The following is a 23,138-nucleotide window of genomic DNA, read 5'->3' on the forward strand; positions in this document are numbered from 1 at the left end:
TCTAAACTTCCCCTGTTTAAGTTTTAACCCGTTACCCCTTGTCCTCTCACTACAGTCCTTAATGAAGAGTCCCTCTCCAGCGTCCTTATAGGCCCCCGTCAGATACTGGAAGGCTGCTATGAGGTGCCCACACAGCCTTCTATTCTGCAGGCTGAACAGCCCCAACTTCCTCAGCCTAAAAGTTGCACGAAAGTGTAATTTTTCACAGATAAAGTATGATTATTACAGGTATCTTATCTGAAAACAAGCTTACTCTTCAGTTGGAATAATGTACATTTTGGGTTTGGTTTTTTCTTTGTGTGAAATATCTTGCTCACTAAGACCCTTCTAAAACAAGGAATGAGCTCATGAAGAAGTGAAATGGAGCTTTTATTGATCTAAAGCGTGTTTGCCCAGAACAAGGAAACTAAAAGGGGAAAAAGAAAAAATGTTTAAAAAGAAAAAATGGGCTAATGTTCAACGATACTGATGTTGTGACAAAGATGACTGACTCTGAATACAGATGCTAGATTGAGGAGGAAGCTAAATTCCATTAGCTTCAAAATTACCTGTGAGTGTCATGAAGCTCCCTATTGACTGCCAATAATATTTTCTTATACATATACTCTCCTATATCTATATAATCTTTCTGTCTAATGCATATAGCAAAAATTCCACTGCTACCTGGCAAAAAAATGCTGTTTCCTGACTGCAATGTCTTTAAAGGGTCATATCTAGAGTTATGATATAGCTGTGAACTATGACTCTATCAAAATGGGAAAGGGCTTGTGCAGAATCTTAAAGCAATCGAACATCTGAGTGCAAATGAATTGGCCGCCTTTGTGATGTCTGGCTGGGTCGTTGGTGATGTCATAATTCTACCATTCCATGAAATATTTATCAGCTTTGAGATGAAACAGGACCAGAGGAGAGCAGAGCAATCCTTCGTCTGGGGATTCAGATTGGTGCTGGGGGGAAAGAGACAGAGGGTCTTCCATGACGCAGAGCTAATGGGCTCTGTGTCTGGGGGTTGAATTTGTCAGCCTGAATGCTTCTGCTGCCTGCACCGGGACACCCAATGTGCCTGGAAAAGGGGATGCACAAGTCAATTTTATAGAAGAAAGAGGAAACAGAAGAAACTTGGTTTAAAACCAGCATTTGGACAAATAGGAATGACTGCTCCATTTTGGAAAGAAGTAGCTGTTGTTTCTCCAACTGCAGGAGGGAGCAGAGTCACTCAGAATGGAGGAGAGCAGTTTACAGAAGAAAGGGGCAAATGAATTGATGCTTTAGAAAGTGCAAAGCATTTGTATTGTTACTGCAGTGGGAAGGCTCCACAGGGAGCAAACATGCTCTTCTGTTACTGATTTTATTTCATCCTTCTTTCAATAAGGAAGAATTACTGTTAGGAATGTTATCAGGAGTTGCTCTAGCTGGCACATAGAATGTCTTTACCTTCTTCAGATTTGATTCAAGATGAGCTGGGTTAGACATAACACTGATAAAGGCCACAGAAAAAGGAAACTGGGAACTTTGAAGGCAGTTTGAGTCCATATCTTGATGGGAACTGCCCTCCAGGCTTGGGGCAGTTGGACTGCACAGATGGCATTTTCCATCCGATATCACCTACTTGTGGAGGCAAGGATCTAGAAACACGTTCTGTAGCTTCCAGCTTGTTGCCTGAAAGCAGTAAATCTCTTTTCTTTCACAGAGCATGGAGAATTTAGATTTACTAATTTGAGACAGGCACTGATTTGATGAGAAGGAGAATCCTGGGCTTTAACTCTGCATTGCAGAATTCTTTTTCGTGCTTTTGATGTAAGTTATTTCCTTCTCCTAATAGCGTGTTCTGGTTCCTAGGATGCAACGTTGCCCCCATGTCGGTCAAGTTAACTTCTTGTGGGCTGTCGTATTAAATATGTCAAGAAAACATTCTTTGATTAAAACAAAAAAGGAATTATGCCTAAAGAGTTTGATTAATTAACCTGATTTCAAACAGCTTGTAGCAGCACAAATCGAGGGGTGAAACAGTGCTGAAAAGGGACAGGAATGAATAGGCAGGGCAAATTAGTCTGAATTAAAGCTAATTAAGGCTTAAAACTAGTTTTATTACTACAATTCCTACGTTGTGAAACTTGAGACTCAAAGGTCACGTTTCTGAACAGCTGGAAAAGGTCTAGTGTAAGAATGAGAGTTAATATAGGTAATTACATTGCTTCATAAGGGTGGAAACCTATTGTTTGAAGAGGTAATTCAGAAATTATCATTAATATAAAGTGGCACTACCAAGATATTCTAGCTTGCTTGGGTCACCCACACTTTTACGCAAGCTTGACCCAATTGACAGATATTCTTGACTGACAACTAGCAGCACATAGCTTTTTTGCACTCCTGCATGGGGTTCATTAAACCAGGATTGTATAATAGTGTCCTGGAGCATGAAAAACAGCTCATTGGCAGTTTCTGTAGCTTTGACCATGAACTGACTAAAGATAACTTCATTTTTGAGTCCTGTATGTCCAGCACCCTCCATGGACACTAAGCCCGGTCAACATAAAGAAGGGCAGTTATCTTGCTGTTACAGTTTGGTGTACATCAGGCAAACAACATTCTCTTAGCATGTTCAGAATTCTCTCCAGGTCTCAAATGAGACACAGAAAGTGAAGAGAGTGGCGATTTTTCTTCATGCTTGCATAATTGACTTTCGTTCAGCGTACTTATTTTGTATTTGTATTCCTTTCATTGTTTCCATTCTGGGTTTATTCAGTTCAGTCTTTTATTTAATCAGGTACACAAATCCTTGGAGGCATTTCTTTTCATACCAAGGTACCCTCATTCACACTGCAATATACTGCCACTGATTTTGGCATTTGTTGAATATTAGAAGTAAAGATTAATGGAATTATTTAATATTTTAGCTAAAAATTCAGATGTCACTTTTGCCATTATAGTAAGAGCATGGATGTATAAACAGTAGGTAACTGGGTTCCTTCATGTCTGGCTATCACAGCATGGAAAAAATAAGGAAAGTTCCATATATATTGTATAGCTTTTCCCTAAGAAATGTCATGCAGATAAATATAAATGTTTGTGTGCAGGCCTTCTGACTGCCTTTTGTCCCAAAAATGATAAATACCCAGAGTGCTGGCAACAAAATGCCGAAGTTATAAAGGACATTATTCTTATGGAAGCATGAATTTGTAAGAGTAAAATAAATTGCATCCTCATGTTTATAATTGGAAATAAGAGACTGCATCTATTATTACTTTCAAATAACATCTTTGTCTTCATATTTACTAGACAATCTGGGTCTTTGCTGCTTAGTAAGATAGAACATTAAAAGCAATTCTGTTATCAATGAGTGAAGTTATTTCTTACTAGCCTGCATTTTCACTTTGTCAATGCCAGAATGTGAGTGGAAGCAGGCTTAGAGAGCAGGGCTTGTTCAGCCTGGAGAAGACTCTGAGGCAACATTAGAGCAGCCCCCTAGTACCTAAAGGGGCCAACAAGAAAGCTGGAGAGGAACTTTTTACAAGGGCATGTAGTGATAGGACAGAGAGGGATGGCTTTAAACTGACAGAAGAGAGGTTTAGATTAGATATTAGGAAGAAGTTCTTCACCATGAGGATGGTGAGGCACTGGAACAGGTTGTCCAGAGAAGCTCTTGTTGCTCAAGGCAGTGTTCAAGGCCAGGTTGGATGAGGCTTGGAGCACCCTGGTCTAGTGGAAGGTGTCCCTGCCCATGGTGGGGGGTTGAACTAGATGATCTTTAAGGTCTTTTCCAAGCCAAACCATTTTGCGATAAGTGAACAAAATCATACCCGCGTACCATGATGTACATGCCTGTATAGAAAGAGAGAAAAAGAGTACTTAGACTAAAATGTATGGGACTCAGAGGCTCGTGTTCCCTTCAGCTTCATTAGGATGTGAATTATGGGCCTTTTGACATGGCCTCACAACTTTTCTGACATCTAGATAAGGTACCACTTGGGTGCTTTACATGTGGCCATCATTGGACATGAAAGCAGTTCTGTGTACTTTGCTGCTCTCATCCTCCCATCCCCTTTATTTCTTTGAGTTGTGGTAAGCACCTTGCTGCAATGCAAGTATGTGCACTTCAATTTCTTTTATATGTTCTTTTCTAGGCGGCCTTGTAAAGGTGAGTCTCAAAGCCATACTATGCCTGGGAAGGGGTCTGAAGGCAGATGGTCAGTATTTCAGGCCAGAGAGAATGGAGTCTAAGCCAGGGAGATGGCTCCAGATTTTGCAATTAACTTGATATGCATGAACATCCAAGCATGGCTTATGCTTCTCCCCAGCTTCAGTGCAGTAACAGCAGGGAATGATCTGGTCCCTTTGGTTGCAGAGCATTTGTGAATGTGGATCTTCTCAACAGATTAGATAAAACTGATTGTTTCTTGTGTCAACTCTCTCATGCTTGAGCAAAAGCTTAAACATCCTGTTTGGCACTACCCAGTAATTTTTATCTCTTTCCCTCATGTGAGGGGAGATGCCCCATTATTAAAATGTTTGCTTTATTTTCTCTCTCTGTTTTTTCTTTTTCCCCAGCTTTAGATTTATGAGCCATTATAAGCATTTCTGATTGCTCCTGAAAAGAATTCATGGCTGCTTGTGCTCACAGCATCCAACGAATCACTCATTTCACAATGTTCATTTCCTTCATTAGATAAGTATTCTTCATTTCTTTGTACATCCCTTGCTTCACTGCAGTAGTTTGGAGGATTTTGTATACCAGCCTCAAACAAGAGAAATATATTTTATTTGTTGTTGTTTTGAAATGTGGGTTCAGTCACCTTTGTCACCACAGCACGAAAAACAGTGAAAGGCACCTGCACATTAAAATTAAGGGTAATTTCCGGGTTCTTTGGGTTTTGGGTTGTTTTTTTTTTTTTTTGGGGGGGGGGGGCGAGTATTGGTTTTTTTGAAGAGTTGAATTTTGCTTTGAGGAGAAAGGATGGACTAACTGACCTAACGACGTCCCTTCCAGATCCATTCTCTGCGCTTCTGTGATTAGCCGAATGTTTGTGGCAAAAAAGTACGCTTTATTTTTATATCAGATGCTCTTCTCCCCTTTTATTTATTTCTTCTTTTTTAATTCCTTGCAGTTTAGTTTCACAGTGAAGATTACTCCTTTGAATGTAAGCTCTGGTTGTGAGACATTGGTGTTTCAGCAATGCCAGATGATAGTGAGAAATAAACACATTTAAAATACTACTTGTGTAGAGCAAATCTGCACCAAAAAAGTTTTTTTTAGGTGTTGGTTGTTTGGGTTTTTAATTTTTATTTTTTTTTTAAACAGAGCAGATATTCAGCTTTTCCCTTGGGCTCCTCTCTGTCTAGATTTGGGAGCACCAGAGCCTTTCCTCTGTCAGTCTCTCTCCTTACTTGGGAGACGGGAAACCCCCAGAGAGATACACATCTCAGAAGACTCTTAACTATTTAATGTCCCTTTTGATCCCTAAGTTGGCAGCCAGATACTATTAGCTTGCATTTTCTTTGAAGAAGACCCCTGACAGTTTTTCTCTTTGGTCTCTTGGGTGTGACTTGGTTGCTGAGCTTCCTTTCTGTAGGAAAATGACATCTGCAACAGTGGGTGAAAGACCCGTCTAGCCAACTTTCTCATCCCTGTCAACAGCGTGTGCTAGGTGCCTGGGGAGAGAATGCAGAAAATGAATCATGTCTTTGCCCTGACATCTCTCTCTCTCCATTTTCCCCGGTCAAGAGGAATGATTGTTACAGCCCCATTTTCTTCCAGTCACTCACAGCCAAACTTAGATTGGAGTTTGCTTGTTTTGTCTGTATTGATGATGTTATGTTGCAAACGCCCCCTTAAGATACTGTTGTTTTGATTTTGGGTTGTGATCCTTTTGGGTGTTAGTTTGGTTGTGTAAGTGCCAGAAGCTTGGCATAGCAAAACATTAGAGTTCATCTATCTCAGCCCCCAGTAGCACTAGATTGTTTTCAGTTACGTATCCTTTGAGCATGGGAATTTTGGGCAACTCGTTTATGAAGAGTTTCTTGACGGGGTCTGCATGGTTTTTCTTGACAGATTTCTCTGCATCTCACTGTTAGAAATTGTTTGGTACTGATCTTGTTTTGTTTGTTGGGTTTTGGTTTTGTTGTCCTGGCTTTGATTTTATCCAATTGATATTCATTCATTGCAAACCTTTCCTTTTCCAGTGCTTCCTGGTGGAGAGCTGTTGTATATCCCAACAGATTACCAAACCAGGTCACTCTATTTTCAGTTTTCTCCTAAATCTCTTTTCAAACTCTTGTTCATTGCACATTGGGCTTCTGTTTTTTTTTCACCCACTTTGCAACTCCTGTGCAGAAAGACCAAGAATTCAATGTAGTGTCTTACACTTGGGTTTGCCAATGTCCCCTAAAGAGCTCAGGAGCACTGTACATCAGCAACAGAACTGGGGACCTCACGGCTCATCCAGAGGGTACAAATATCTTCCTAAGCACCTCCGTTGTGTGGGGTAGGAAACTCCTACTTTTTCTCTCTGTTGCAATTACTGCTTAATTGCAAACTTTGAAAACATGTGTTCTCTGCTACTGGCCTAGATTTTCTTAAGCAAATCTACCTTACTCTTGCCATGTACTCTCATTTTGGTTTAAATTTGTCTTCTAAATAGGCATATCGATGTATTCTGCAAAAACAGTTTTTCAGGATGCATACCATGTATTATCTTTTTAGCTACAAATACTGCCCTAGTTTTCAGTATCACCTGCAAATACAATTAATGTGATTTTTACACTCTTTTTTTTGTACTTCAAGTGACATGATACAGCTTTTGATGCAGGGAGAGTGAGTGAATACATTCTTGCAATTGGATTTCTGACTGATTTACAGTTACATTTCACTTGGGGTTCGTAGGGCAGTTTTATGGTTTGGACTTAAGTTGTGTTTAAATAACCTTTCACTAAAGGTTCTATGATTCATTAGTGAGGGGGAGGATAATTTTATTCTCTTTGCTTCTTTTCCCGTTTTGTCCTTCCCTTTACCAGGTCTTCCCTATTGTGTTCAGATGAACTGCCCCTCTGGTCTTCAAATCCACCCACAGCTTAGTCCCCGTGTGTCTATGCAAATCTTGACATGTACCTCTGTTGTCCACTGTAAGGCAAAAGAGGAAGAATAGGAACAGCTGTTTAAGATGCGTTCTAGGTTCTGTCATATCTGTGAGGGTAATGACCTTGTGAAAGTTGTGTTTTTGTTTGCAGCTGGGTGTCTGTTTAATAGTAAATGAGTCAGTAATGTACCTTTCTTTCAGTGAGACTTTGCAAGCTCTATTAATCCTGCTTTTAGAGACAGAAATGTCTAAATCTTCTAGACCATATGTTAAGCTTACAATCTCATTTGTTATCACTCACAACGGGGCTACTTAATATTCTTTCACTATATGGTACATATGCGAAAGTTGCTATTTATGGAAAGATGGGGTGGTGTTATATGCCAACAGTGCTTCATTTGATTTTAATAGGAGTTTTCTAACTACTGTGTGTGAGAAAGTTGGCATTTACAAGCATGGATTCATGAAGTATAAAGGAAAGGTTTTCTTCTGTGCAGAGCTTTATCAGAAGAGGATTAATTCTGCTTGGTGGCCACAGTGGTGTTTTATTGCCGTTAAGAAGAAGCTGCTGAATCAGACATTTCTGAGATTTTTGTAATTTGATTAAATTTATGCCATAATTAAAGGAAATCCGCCAAGGTTTTTTGCAGATTTTACACTAATGTTTGTGAGATGTGTTTCCTCAATCTGTTACCGAGTTGCATTCTTGCACAAATGTAACTCCCAGGTGTGCTGCTGCGCTGGTGCTTTTAATTGCATTTTATTTACTGCGCTCCAGAATTATCATTTTGCTTTCATCAACACTTACGGGTAATTTAATACATGCAAACTAAATTCGTTAAGATCAAAGCAGTGACTGTGATGCTTGCTCCATACCTTTATTTCTATGGCAATTAAAACCTTTAAGCTAAACATATATTGTCATGCCTCCAAAAGGTATGTCAATACATCTTCTGGAGGTAAATTATGTCTGTCTCTTACAGGTGGATTTGCAAGCTATGTAATTTCTCTCAAGATCAAGTTGTGAGATCTCCATACCTATTCATGAGAAAATGGAGGCAATGGTATTTATTATTAGCAGAGTATAAAGGTCATATGAGGTGATTCAGGAAGCAGCTATGGAAAAGAATCCTTTCCCTTTGCTGTGCAGTCTGAAAACTCGCTTGTGCTTCTGGTGCAGTACATAGAGTTTACCAGCTGTGAGTAGTCCCCTTGGAGCCAGTGATGTTGTGTAAGGTGGAAAGCACTAGAATAAGTGGAAAATGATGCAGAATTGGTTAGCTGACACACTGATAAAAGTAGGATGGGATGCAGCAAAAATCAGTGCTCTTGTGCCAGTGCTGTAATAGTGAATATTTTAAGTGACTTGCATTTGCCCTCCTCCCAGCATTGTTGACTTGTGAATGAAGGTGAATTAAACAATATTGCATGCATGTTGTTCCTATTGAACAGCTATTTGTCATGTAGTAGATGCAGTTGTCCTTGCTGAAGGAGTGGCTACTTAAAGACAGTGTTGGAATTCACTGCTGAGACTAATCCAGGTGTTTGAAAGTCAGCAGTCTGTGGTATGTGCACACCAATGGATACTTGAGAGTCTGTGGGCATATTGAAAGCTATAGGCTTTTGGACGTGCTGGAAAATAATTTAGTGAATGACAGGTACAGAGCAATGGCCCTGTGTATGAGCAGTCAGCCAGGGAAAAAGAAAGCCTGGTTACAGGAATTATAAATGAGAATGACTGTTGAAGAGAACACAATGGGCTGAAAATCCAGCCCAGAAATACCTGGTCAAAAAAAAAAGGGAGCCAGCTAGGACTTGCTAATAGTGCTATCTTCAGCTCTTAAGTTCATACTCCCAAAGGAGAGGAAATAATAAAAAGCTAAAATCTAAACTAAAACAGCCGCTGATCTGTTCTGGATGGCAAGCAAAATGCTATAGCTGCCTTGGGAATGGGAGGAGAAAAAAAAGTAAGCGCTGGGGAAGTTCAATACCTTGCTTGCCAAGGGTGAAACAGAACTAGCCGTTCTCTTGGTACAGCAGACAGGATTTCTATTGCACATAGGCAAAATGAACCCAACAAAGACACAGGCCCATAGATAAGTGGGAGAGCTGCCAGAACAATGAAAGAAGGTAGCTATTTGGCTGTGATACAGATTTTCTTTTGATTGTCACTGAAAAACATACCCTGACTGACGTGGAACATAAGTCTTTTCTGTGAAGACATTAACACGACATTTGCTGGAGAACTTGGAGGGTTCAATGCTATCTACACCTACCAGCTGTGTTGCAAAGGGAGCAATGCCATGTCTTTTGTGTAAGGCTGCCCAGTGCCCGGTTTGCCAATAAGAGGGGGAAATACTTTGTCTTTGGCTGGTACTGAGCATGATTTCATAGGCCTTGGGAAATTGAACATTATTTGAAGCCATGCATTCTTCTGTCGGCTGCTGTTCCTTGTACCAGTTTCACTTGTGTTCATTGAAGTCCTGCTTGGAAACTGATTGACAGGGTTCATAGCTGGCACTTTCCTGTTTGTGGTTTGTTGCTGTTGATACAAACAGCAAAATACAAAAGTATTCAAAAGCTGGAACATTTGAATACTTGTGAAGTTTTCCAATCACTGCAATTCAGTTATAAGAGTCTCTCGTAGTGAAAATCTTGGACAACATTTTAAGGTCATTTCATTGAATTAGCAATATGAGTATGAAGCAGCAGGTGATCTGCAGGCTGTAATGGAGTACTGATTTGCTCTTCATCAAGTTCCCATGGCCCTTCTGAGGTTCCTTCCAACCTGATTGAAACAGAAGTAGTGCTCAGTTTTCTCAGCCTTAATTCTGTGTTTTCCAGCCTCGTGACTGGAAACTTTTAGCGGTGCAGCTGTATCGGTTGGGAGATTTTAAATGATTTCAGTGACATAACTGCATCAGTAAAAGCCCTGCATGTGGCTGCAGTTAAATGAGTATAAAACATGCATTATACTGTAATAGCTCACATCACATTCTATATCAATTTATGTTGATACAGAATTATTTACATCAATTTGAGTTTGCCCTCTTGGAGGGCAGAAGAGTGAAGCAGGAATATTGCTAACTCTGGCGGCTAACTGAAAGTCAACTTTTCTCCTTATCCTTCACAATCTCATCTTCCTAAAAGCCATCCTGCCTGTGCTGAATTAAACTCATGAACGTATCAACCGCATTAAAAAAACAAACCCAAACTGCTAGGCTATTGGTTATTCTTTGGGGCATCTCCCAGCAAGCTGAGCAGCTCTCGTAACTTCTGACAAGTCATATTTAGCAAATATAAACCAATTCCACCCAAATACTTTGCCTGGGAACCTACCAGTTTCACCTCCTAATAATATCTATAATATCTATATCTAAATATAGGGGTAAAGCAAAAAAAAAGCTATATAAATGCTACAAAAACCTTAGTGACAAAACCAGTGTAAAGCCTTTGTGTAACTGCTTCTGTGCTAATTAAAGATATTGGGCATACAGGTCAGCTCACAGCTGTGCAAATACAACCTTATACAATAAGATGATAGGGATGCAAAAGGTAAACACAAATAGAGCCCTACATGAGTGCAGAGCAGGTGAAGCTCAGTATGACAGCACAGATATTTTGTACTGCCTTCTTTTATGAAAAGCACAAAAGCAATTCATTCACTTCAGCTGCTTGTGGACACCAGCAGAGAGAAAGGGTAACAGCATAATCTGCTAGGGTGTTGGTTTGGCAAATGAGAGGTTGTTTCCATCTGGAGGCTGCCAAGTCCTCACTGAGTCCAGACTTCACGTTTCAGTCTCCGCCATTGGCAGCAAATAAGGATTCCTGTGAAAGGATGTTTGTGAAGGGCCAAATGCTGTGCCAAGAGCATCTCTTATATGTCTGTGATTATAGCTCCTGTGTGTTACAAGACAAATATTGTCTGACAAATACTGGGAGGAATGTAGACACCTTTATAAATCATAGCTTAATATTTGAAATAATTGTTTTTCCTACCCTCAAAGACAAAACCCCCAAACCTGGGAAGCTTCCTAAAGAAATGTAGTTGCCAAAATAAGGCAAGAATGTAGGAGGTCCTCCTTGGCTGGAAATGGGTTGCTTTCTTGGGCCACAAGGTGAGCAAGGGAAGAAAGTGCAGTTACATAGAGTCGTACCTCTATTTGACAAGGTGATCTAGGTGGGATTGCAGTTTCAAAATCTGGATTGCTGTATTGCCATGATAACTTACTCCAGGAGTCGGATGCTATTCCTAATGGCTCATATTAGTTCATTTGACTATACTCTGTAGTGCCTTCTTGTGTCTGTTGAGACCATGTCATGCAACAGATCAGCCTGAAGAGTCTTGGCTGTAATAGAATTGAACAGAATTCGCTTGGGGGTTGTCTGTCCCTACAGTCTTGTCTTTATATAAAGTAGACCACACACAGGACTGAGATTGAGGGCAGACAATCGAGCAGACCACCGGCATAAAAATTTTGCAAGCATTGTTAATATGGTACTTAACATAAAACCACCTCCAACTGTTTTTGTGGTTTGTTCTTTATGCCACAATAAATGACTACTGAAACGGCACCATGAAGATTTCATTTCAATTAGTAGAATCTTGTTGGATTTCTCCATCTCAAGGTGAAAAGTTAGAATCAAGTCATCACCCTTTGAACAAATTCTACCACAAAAAAGATCCAAAATATAAAATCATTGCTGGAAATGAACGTATGAACAAACACCCCACCCCTGGACTTTGGTGTTGCTTAGTGTTAACTTTATTAAGATATGAGGAATAACTGATTCCCACTGATTCTACCACTAAGGTAAAAAAAAACCAACAACAATGACAAACCTTTTAAGTAACAGTATGTCAGCTCTGTCACTCTCCTGAAAAATATGGGATGCCTCATTCCAGACTGTCTGGGGCAAAAGTCATAAAAACTTTCCTATTTCATTTAGCTCATTTTAATGGCTTTATGCATTTAGTATGTAGTTTGGTTTTATATTGCTGGGGAGATTTGGATTTGTGGCAGCAGAGGTGGAAATGCAGGCAGTGCCATGAGGATACAAGCACTGGCTGGAGTTCAGTGGGAAAAGTAGTGGCTATTATGCTTCCCTTGGATTTCAGTGGAAACTCTAGAGAGGTGACAGCTATATTTCTGACTTCAGGAGACTATCCCAGCCTCTGGGCTACTGTAAGACTGCAATGACAAGGAGGGGAGAAGATGTGAATGGGCTTGTAACTTGCTGTCTGTCCTGTTGAGGTTGGGCTGCTAAATGGAAGGCATGCAAACCATTTTGATCCAAAGTGTTGAGAGTACACTAACAACAACAAGAAAAGTAAACACAGCCTAAATACCACACAAAAATCTGTTCTTCAGTCCCTTGCCTGGAGAATGAGGGTGATACCACCTGTGTGGAAGTACTGTAAGGATGTACCTGTGTCCTCAGAACAAACAGTGGGTTCTGTCACTGTAGAAAGCAGTGCTAGAGTTTACCCTTCACAGAGGTGTCTGCCTCCTGTTTTCCTTCCAGACGGTCGATGCTTGCCGATCTAATTCGGCTGGCACCCTGTTTTAGTGATTCCTGGAGTGATGGAAGAGTAACCATATGGTTTGCAGTAACATGCATTTCAGCATAGAGCTGAAAGAGAGACCGATGTTCTCTTTGCCTAAATAATACTTTGAACTTTATTTTTCATGGCCTGAGCAAAAATATGGTAGTAACCAGGCAATTTCATAACACCATCTCTAGAGAGATTAGCCCAGTAAAGTGCCTGAAGGACAGTCCCTTATGGCTGCCCCTGGTGAAGCTTCAGTGGGTAGCAAGCAGATGGCTTGGTTCTGTCTACATTAGAAAGTCTCCTAAACCACCAGGAGGCAATGAGGTTCTGGCTAGCTGACTACATCTGAGGTGCTCATGGGCATGGCTCTTTTTCAGCCTTTGCCTTCCTACAAGACAAGAAAAGAATTTTAATCCTTGAAAGAAAACTTTACAGTTCTCATTTTCACATACTTCCTTTATAATGTAGATGCATGTTTGCTATCAGCAGTGGAAGACTGGGTCTAGCAGTGTAGGAGAGCTCTTCCAGTTTCCAGCCCCATGGTATCTGTAAAATTGCTTTATCAAAACATCAGTGGGTGTTATGCAGAGGGCACGCTAAATATGACTAAAAATAGTGAATAATTAAAACCTGTCAGGGAAGAACTATACAGGTAATTTAAATCTCAGGTGTGCACAAAAGACAAATAAATGTGAATGGTTTACAATTTAGGATTGCACGTTAGATTTGCCTTGTTGAGGTGAGTCCAAATGTAACTACAAGCACTATCCTCTATGCCACCAAGCACAGCAAATCCCAAAGCAACATGAATATGTGTGTTACTCTTGCCCTTAATGGACTTTTTCTCTAAAGAAGACAAAGTGCATTTGAAATGGGAAGTGCAAGTACAGTGCAGCTCCTGGGAGCACTACTCTGGCACTCTGTTTATGCAAAGGTCATTGCAAATCAGGAAGTTCAATTCACATTCTGCATGTTTTGTGCCACCAGTCATTGTCCCTAGCTGGTAAATAAGAAAAGTGAATTTGGACTTGAGAGGAGGTGTACATGTGCACTATATAAACTTGGCCAGGTGTTCCCAAGGGAGGCTTTAGCCACAACAAAGGCTGCAGTGTATTTTTTAGTCTGTTTTGCAGTAGATGCAGTTCTGAGCTATTAATGACTTCAGTACAAAGAATGACAATATATTCAGTGAGGGATCATAGGGACAACATAGAGAGCCTGGATGCAGGGTTATAATTTCTGGGTTGACGACTTAAAAATGTAGGCTGCTAAATTTGGGTATAGTGACTCAAGAAATAGTTATGCTTGGCCAAAAGAAGCAAGTTGAGCCTGATTTGTTTTTGCAGCTCAAGCACAATAGTACCTGGTTTTGCATTAAAATGTTGGTAACAGATTAAATTACTGTGAAAGATCTATATTTGCAAAGTTGTAAGTCATCGATTGAAAGAAAAGGGGGAAGAGAAGAGCCAGTTTGTCATTTTAAAGACAAAGGTGTTCAGAACTCTCCATTGTACATGAAGAACAAACTTGTTTTCAGGACCTCTAGTCCTGCATTTGCTATTTTTTTTGGTAAGGAGAGCACCCAAGAAGTTGTACAATGTCTGTATGCCAGAGAGCAGCAAATGAAGCTCTAATGTCTTTTCTAGTAGTGCTATTTGCTTTTCAGGCTAGCATATGCATTCTCTCTGTGTGTAGGTTATTTGGTTGTTCCTCCCCTCCTTGTGTGAACTCTCTCTAGATTATACGCAGTCAGTCAACACCCCCAAGTTCATCTCAAGGCTGCTCTCAGTATTGCACTTTATCCACAGAGACATGCATGAGTGAGAGGGTGTGTGAAGAGGAGAAGTAAGAATTTACTTGTGCGGTGATCTTTAGGGAGAAAAAGCTGCTTTTGCTGTAAAATGGAGTAAGAGAAGGTTGATTTGTTGGGGCCTATTATTGGTGGGGTTTTATTTATTCTAGTGATAGCATTTACCCTACCTTCTAACAAGAACAAAATCCACCAGCTCAGGGCAGCGTATCACCCCTTTCTGAACTCATCAGTTCTATTATGTTTGTTAGATGTTTGCTTTAGGATATGTTTCTGGGCTGCAGCTTACTTATATTTGCCCTGCAGGGGTAATCTCACTAAGGTAGCATGCATCCTATTTTTCCCTCTATGTTTCACTTGCAGACATCAAAAACTTTACTGGGGTTCATGTTGCTACTTCCTTGCCTTTTTTCTTAGTGTCTCACAGATGGGGAAGGAGCACGGAGAAGGGACTTTGTAACTTACAGAGAACAGTGGTAGGCTGAGGAAGGAACTGAGTTAATGCTGATATATGTAGCAAGAACAACTGAAACAGAAAGAAAAAGAATAATTCATCTTCTATCTATACTTTCTGATTTCTTGCTATTAAGCAGATGTCCCTCCAAGTGGATTTCTCTTTTCTCACCACTAAGAATTATAGAGACTTGCACACTTGTCTTTCTGAAGCAGCACCAATGTTTTTACACTTACCTGTCTAGAATAGCAGGTCAGGATTGTAAAAGAATGGGATTTTGAATGGGGATCTGAATAAAACTGAATAGAAAAGTTCTGAGGAAAAAAGATTCCTATTTAGCTCTTTGGTTTATATTGAATTAAAAGCCAAGTTTCTGAATGTCTTTACACTAGGTTGAAAAACTAATTGAGAACTGTGTTTTTTAGCTTCTGCCAGTTTTTATTAATGTGTGCTACTTAAAAGAAGTCATGGGTCAGCCTTGGAACACAAAGGGATGCAGTCTGTATGAAAACTTTATTCCTTCAAGTATTTCTCCCATTTGTCTTACAGTGCCAGCTATTCAGATAGAGTTTGTTGGGCTTAATGACTGTTTCAGGAGTCCTTCCCTTAGTAGTGGCTTTATGAATTATGATAGCATCAGCTTGAAATAAGTTTATTTCTTGGCAGTGAAATTGAAGATTCAGAAAAGCACAAGCCTGAACTTTTCAGGCTACGCTGTATGGAGGTAGGGACCCCAAATCTGTAAGGTCTTTCTCTGCTTTGCAGAATCAAATCTATAGTTAGGCAGATAGAGTTCATAATGTGGCTCAGCTCTCCTGTACTTTAGGCTGTTTTTGTCTGGAGTGAAAATTGACTCCTTCAGAAAAGCAAGGTTTTTGAGAAATGTAAATAAAGCAATATTGATTTTAGGAGAATTCAGCCTGATGTTCCCTCACCAGGTGGTTTCCTAAGAAAAGCATTCTTTACCCTCTCTCTTTCTTACCTCTTGAGGTGGGTTGGACTCAAAACCTAATCCAGAATTCAGAGCAAACAGAAATAACAGGGCTTTGTCTTTCTTCGTATCGTTGATCTTTTGAGTCAGTACCATTCATAAAAATAAACATCTGGCAGAATGGATTTCACATAACTTCAGGCATCTCTCGTAGATGTACCTCTACACCCGCTATTCCCACCTCTTGCTACCTTGTTAGTGGCAAGGAATGAGCATTAGGGCATGACTCATCTGAACTTCTTTGGGCAACCAATTAGGCTGTAATTGAGGGTGACACAATGGGCACAAAAAAAGCCTGGTTCTTCCCAATGACAGCCGAGGCAGCCCAAGCTGATACCCTCAGGCAGAGGGAGTCTTTCAGGAGGATGCTTCTCCAGACATCATGTCTCCAGTTTGAAGTGATGTGCCTGAAAGTCGCTGCCTGTGCAGGAGCAGGACCTGAATATATATGCCTGTTTGATGGATCATTTTCTTTAATGATAACCATTGTTTAGCTTCTCTGTTTGATACCTTTTTTTTCTGAGCGGGTAACAATTAATAGATACCAGCAAAAGTCCAAAAGGTTAAAAGTTTATTTGGTTTACAAGTTATTGTTCCTGTAATAAGACTAAGAAACATTCATTAATTATGGGGTTCTTTTGTAAAAACAAAAGCAAACAACCCTGAAGGATAATAGGCTTTAAAATGTTTCATTTAGGCGTCTTACAGTAAAATTCCGCAGGGGGTAAATATGTTTTTTGTCTTCAGAGGGTCCCAAAAGTCTTCCATTCTTCCAGGTAAGACTCTTTTCTCAAAGAATGACAACATTTTTCTTTCTAACTAGACTTCAGGATGTTTTCCTCAAGAAGACAAACTTCTTTCCAATAGTAAGACTTGTGTTTGAGGCTCATTATGTCATGACATGTTAACATAATGCTTTTTAATATGAGCACTATAATTTGCTGCTCGCACCCTTGCTTACTCAAGTCCTTACATGTGTAACTAGGTATTTTATTTTGATATTGGATAATAACACCTCATTGTTTCAATGTAATGTGGAAACCAACAGCAAATGGCAAAAAAAGCACTGCTTTGATGTCAAGTGTTTCGGTCTAGCTCATGACTTAGGCTCCTACCCCACAAGATGAAATCATTACCAGTCCACAGAACTTGACATGGTAGCAGAACTATTGCATGCATATAGCAGCTGCACACATAGTTTGGTTGAGGCTTTTGATCCTAGATGCATTTATTAGGTTAGAATTTAGGTACCTTTGTAGATTGTTGAATGTATAAAATATAGGATACACTGACTTTTCCAATTGAGAAAAAGTCATGCAACAGCAGCACTGGCCTATTACCCGCTGCAGTGTGTCTTCAGGGTTACTGAATCGCTTGGACTCCTGCAGCACCTGCATGTTCTGCAAGCCTTTGCCATCAGATTTCAGTCCATTGAAGCTCTTGGGGGCTAAAACTGAACTCTTGTAGTTAGCAGAGCAGGAGCTCCTTTGCAGCTCTGCTGCCATGGGAGTTTATAGGCAAGGCAGAGATGCATATTTCTATTTATTTCATATCAAATTGAAGCTGATGTTGCAATCAGTTTGTTGCGGAAGAGGTGGGGACTTTTGCTATGGTACCAAAAGTGTTTTCATGTATCTTGGCTAATACTGAAGAGTATCAGAGAAGCCTGAACTCCTAATGGTTGAATTTAACAGGCCACTTTTTAATAGGACATAATTAAGTGAATTCAACCAGAGAAAAATGGCATTTTCAATTGTTTGTGCAAAGTAAAATATCTTTTAAAAACAGCAATAATCTGCACCTTGGGGCAGTTATAGCATCCTGCGGCCTGGTAGAGGTGTAGGTTCAGGTTCTCTTAGGAATGAGAGGATTTGAACTTATATCCCTGATGTTCTATGCCAACATACAAATGGGCTAGAATGACAGTAGGAATTGTGTTTAGGGGAGAGGGGAGTAAATTCAAAACTCTGCTTTGGTGAGAAAAGCAAGCGACTCCCTGCAGCCAAGGTGCAAGGGGCTGGCTGAGCCCTGAAGAGAGGTAAATCCTATTAAAGATTTGACAGAGGGAGGATTCCCTTACAGAGCTGATGTATGAGTGTAAATTGCAGAAACAAATACAAAAGGATTGCCCTTTGTTTTTAGGGGCTGCTACACTGAAATAGACTGCTAATAAAAACATGAATCAACTAAAACAAATCCCCAGCCTATCAGTAGAACTTGCATTTAGAATAGACTGAGGAAGACAAATAGGAAATGACTTAAGCATCAAGGTGACTTTCATCTGAGAAGTTTCCTAGGTCTGCTAGGTCATTGGGGAAATAATTACAGTCAGCGGAAAGGAAAAACAAAGAAGCAAGCCCTTGCGAGGCCAGATGGGCAGGCACCAAATGGCAGTGTAGGGGCAAATAGCAGCAAGGTGTTTGCCAATAATGCAATGCAAAGCTTGTATCATACTGAACAAAGGCTGAGATTATTGGCATTTGAAACACATTCATCACCAGTATCCATCTGGGGGAAGACTGCATCAATAGTACTTTTTCTTGCTGGATTTGCAGTCTTTGGTGACATGAGCTTGGCTACTGAGCTCCACAGTGACTGCTCTCCCCCCGGCTGAATTTTAGCCTATATGTAGCTCAGTTATGAGATTCTGTACGGTCTCTCCAACTTTATGAGGATCCTGCTTCAATCTGGAAAAGAAGTCTCTTTGGGCCATCTTCTATTATCAGCGCTGCCCAGTTGAACATTTCTGTTGTTCCTCTGAATGCAACGGTGTTCATCAAAATATTGCCTTTTTTATTGCTTAGATTTGAACACATATTTTCTGGCTTTTTCTTTCATTTAGTGAACAGTGGCTGTAACGGAAAAAGCTCATACATTTTTTGTCTAGATCTAGAGGAATTAATTTCTTGTGTAATATAGGAAAGTTGCCTTCTACCTTGTATCTCTGCTGGGCAGTGGGTTTCACCCCTGATTTTAAGTCCAGTGGACAGGGAAAAGTGAAAGTCCCATTCATTACGTATGATGCCATTGTGCTTTTTGAAAATAAATTGAAGTCTCAAAAGCAGGTGGCAGTAACGAGCACGTTGATTTCATTTTAATGGGATTTGTGTCTCTGAGTTGCCCAGGCTACTTTGAAAATCCTCATGATTGCGTTCTGTGTTACGGCAGGTCTGGGAGGGAGACTCTGAGGGCAATGTCATTGCCTTCTCCAGGCACCCGGCTCCCCTTGCTGATACAGCACCTTCTGCTTTCCAGTTTTTAACAAAAGCTGTAGAGTTTGAAGGTCCACACCTATCAGGCATTAGTGCTACCTTAGCTGTACTCACTAAGCTGTGCCCTGCACCAGACGCATTCAGGCGTTACACATCCAATTGCTATGTACAAGATGGGAGATAAAGGGCCAGGCTTATTTGTGCATATGGGGTGAACCACTTCTGAATGAGTCTGTGCAGCTTCTGCCTGCATACATTGAGTCCTGCTGAAATCCCACAGCAGCTCATGGAAAAAGCCTTCCCTTACCCTGAGCAGCAACAGGATTGGGCCCATGCTGAACAAACCTGCTCCACAGATGTTCACCTCCTACCTGCACCTGTCCACCCACCGCAATATCAAGCGCTCTAATAACAGCAGTTGTGTGGTTCTCTTTGCTTCACCCGAACATCTGCTGAGCAGTTCTAGCACAGCATGGAAGAGCATTATCTTGCTTTACAGCTTATCTTGTACTAACAGCGTCAGAAATACCAGCCATCAATATGCTCCCTCTTGAGAGCAAGCCAGTCGCAGGTGTGTCAGCTGGCTACAGTTATCTTCACAGACACAGACTCCTTTTGTGTCAGCTCATCATAACTGCAAATCTATGTAGTCTTAACATTATTTATTGCCATACGCCTGAACCAGGTGACCTAATCAGTCTGGGGTTTATGGTTCATATGAAGAATAGTAACTGATGTTAGTCAGAAAAGAAACATCCGAGGCTTTGAACCAATTTCCATTAAAATATGGTTTTCATATTATGACATTTATTTCACGAAACATTAACTCCATTTTCTGCAGGCTACTGTAACATTTAAAGGTTTTTCTCTCACTTTGGCATTACTAGATAACTGTAATAACGCAGAATATATCGTAAAGTTTACAGAGAGCTGTAAGTCTGAAACAATGTTACAGCTCAAAAATAGAAATGAAACAAAGTCCAAAGAGAAAACTGTCAATGAAAATTGGTAGAAATTGGATATGTATGTAAATTACAAAAAGTCATCTACCAAGATTCATAGGGCAAATAACTCCAGCTACTATTACTTGGTCCCGAAAAGGAACATTTCATTGAAAGTGCTGCGGTTAGAGAAATGAACTGATGAACATAAATTGAACATAAATGGCTGCAGGCAAACTCGAATACCAAACAAAAAAAGAGTGGTTTTATACGTATGTGCGTGCACGCAGGGTTATATACATACAAACGTCTGCAAGTCTCAGGAATGGATTGGGATAGCCAAGGATTCCCAGCCCAGCAAGCTTACCACCTGTAAATCCCTCAGCCACCCTTCCTAGGGATGGAGACACTCCCAGGCTACAGGCGATGAAGCCCATCCAGAATGGGGTCTGACCACTGCTCAGGATGGGATGTCAACTGCAGTCAGAGAGAAAAGGGATGGAAGCATGAAATCAGGCTCTGAACTTCATGCCATGATTAACAATATTAGGCTGTTATATAAGTTATTATGTAAAGTATTAGGCCAAAATCTGATACATTTTTAAATCTGGAGTTTACCCCATTATTTGTGATAGTGAAGGGGAAAAGTGAGGTTTTACCTTATTCCTTCTCCCTTCCCATTCTTTGCTTAGTCCCTGCTGTATTGCCAGGTGCTTCTTTGAATTAAATCCTTCCCCTAAGGGCACCTGTTAATTAATGTTTAAAATACCTATAAAACCATGTATATACATGTGAACATATAAACATCCCTCCTCCTCCCATCCACATAGATGACATAAATTTTTCTCTGCAGCTTCCTAGTAACCATACTAGAGATGTGGTATTTAAGAGTGAATGTGGCTAACGTTTATTAGACTTGAACTGTATTGTGGGTAATTGTCCAGTAATAACCTTTGGTAAATTATATGAAGCCTTTACTTTACTTAACAGGGAATGCAGGCTCCCCAAACTCTAATATTATCATCATTCAAGATAATGAGCAACACAAACCATTCTATTACCAATCTAAAAGCAATAAATGTCAAAGTAAAGAACTATGCAATATTCTGGCCTGGAAGAACAAAGGACAGAAGTAATGATAATGCCTTTTTATATTAGCAGTCTATTATATCATGCATAACAAATGACCCTGTAATTGTAGACGGTGTTATTTTAACAGGTTGTAAAGAGAAAATGGTGGGGGTGGAAAGGGGGTGTTTGGAACACTGCCCTGAAAAATGCTGTGGGGTTGGTAAATCGGAATACCTGATAGTTTAGTTGAATTTTATCCTGGTGAGTACACTGGATTATTCTGAAGCAGTTTTGTTTATCACCATGATCATCTAGAGCTCTGCAATGTGACACCAAGATCCTTGTTTGCCGCGTCGAGGGTTTGACAAATAACTTGGTGGCAGCCCCAGTTCTCCTCTGACACAAGCACAGGCAAGGACAACAGTACGTTTTAAAACACAGGTTATTGATTTATGGAAATTCCTCATTTGGGCATTTATAGACCATCCAGAGGTCACACAGTGTTTGGGCATACATTCATTATGAGCCTTGAGGATTACAGCAAGTAATGGGCGCTCTCTACTGCTGCACATATGGTGGTATAAATTCATGTACTCATGGATTTATAGAGTTACTCTACTCAATTATTTTATAAACAAAGGAGAATCTAGTCAGCTGTTTGATCAGCATTTAGAGTAGTTTTTTTTCCTTAAATTAAGGGGGAAGGAAATCACCTGAAACTCAGGAAGCCCTCAGCTACCCCTTTGTAAAAGTAACATCATTCTTACTTTCATAGGATCATAGAACAGTTAAGGTTGGAAGGGACCTTAACAATTATCTAGTTCCCGTCCCCCTGATACAGGCAGGGACGACTTCTAGACCGGGTTGCTTAAAGCCCTATCCAGCATGGCATTGAACAATTCCAGGGATGGGGCAGCTTCTGGCACCTTATATTCATTGCCTGTTTTGAGAAAGACTTTTTGCTGAACAGGTGCTGTCTCTTAGGTTGCGTGTGTTTCATGTTAACATGTGAAAGTCTACAAAGCAAGACATGTGCTAAAACAAATATTTAAATGGTACCATTCTCTGTGTGTTGAAATAATTAATTCATGCAGCTGTGGTGTACTAAGGAAGCCGTTAACACAAGTAACAATTATACTGTAGTTCTCATTCGCCAATATGCACAGTCAAATACTGTTCATAAGTACCTAGGCCTGAAGTAAATCCATCCATCCTGCTCTTGCTTTAGGTCTGCACTTGTGGTCAGGAGAGTGTGATTGAGCTGTAAGGGGAAAAGTTAAGAGTTCTTTGTCCAGAAATGAGCCCTCTGCTGACATTATATTGCCTTCTTACTCATGTGATTCTTTGCTTTCCCTCCCTTGCCCAACACATCAGATCTATCCAAGATCCCATCTCCCATTAGATTAGGACCCTTTAGGGTCAAGCCCTGCACGGTTTCAAGTAGGTAAAATTCTACTCTGACTTGCTTTGGTGCTTTGTAATCAGCCGGCATAGAGACCATAAGTGACAAACTTTGAACTGAATTAACCTTGCTTGTATTACCTTTATTAAGCTGGTTTTAAAAGTTGCCCTTGGCGTATATGTGCTGTTTGTAGAGTCACATTACTTCACCACCTCAAAAATGAATTCACAGCAGTGCTTGTTGGAGAGAAAGCAGGCCCTCATAACAAAGATGTAAAATTTAGGTCTGCATTGGTGTTGCTGAACAGAAGTGACAGAAAAAGATAGCAAGCAGTTACTTTACATAGCTCTTTCCTTCTTAGGGAAAACAAATTATTAAACTTCTCAATATTTGCATTTTTCCCATCAGCATACATCCCAAACCTGTCAAGCGAATGGCAGGGGGTGGCAGTGCCTGTTGCGTATCAGCTTTTGGAAGAAATCAGAACCCTAGCTTCCTGATGGCGTAACCATACTGCAGTTTCCATACCAGATCTCAGAAAAGATGTTCCCCAAGAGAGTTATTTATACAACTGTTTTCAGGTAAGTCCAGAATAATGAACACAGCTTGTGTTGTGTGTTATTTTTGCTC

At 40.3% G+C, this 23,138-nt stretch overlaps 1 long non-coding RNA gene across 2 annotated transcripts in view; it reads left to right on the plus strand.

Annotated features, from left to right (window-relative positions):
* Window positions 1-23,138, plus strand: part of LOC134166393 (uncharacterized) — a 200,048-nt gene that overhangs the window by 115,307 nt on the left and 61,603 nt on the right. For both annotated transcript variants that reach the window (XR_009965851.1, XR_009965852.1), the window contains exon 2: window positions 22,917-23,089. This is a non-coding gene — a long non-coding RNA (uncharacterized LOC134166393). The remainder of the gene's footprint in view (window positions 1-22,916; window positions 23,090-23,138) is intronic.

This window comes from Pezoporus occidentalis, unplaced genomic scaffold (assembly GCF_034315485.1).
Source record: "Pezoporus occidentalis ecotype Australia unplaced genomic scaffold, CSIRO_AGI_Poc_V1 ctg26, whole genome shotgun sequence".
NCBI lineage: Eukaryota > Metazoa > Chordata > Aves > Psittaciformes > Psittacidae > Pezoporus > Pezoporus occidentalis.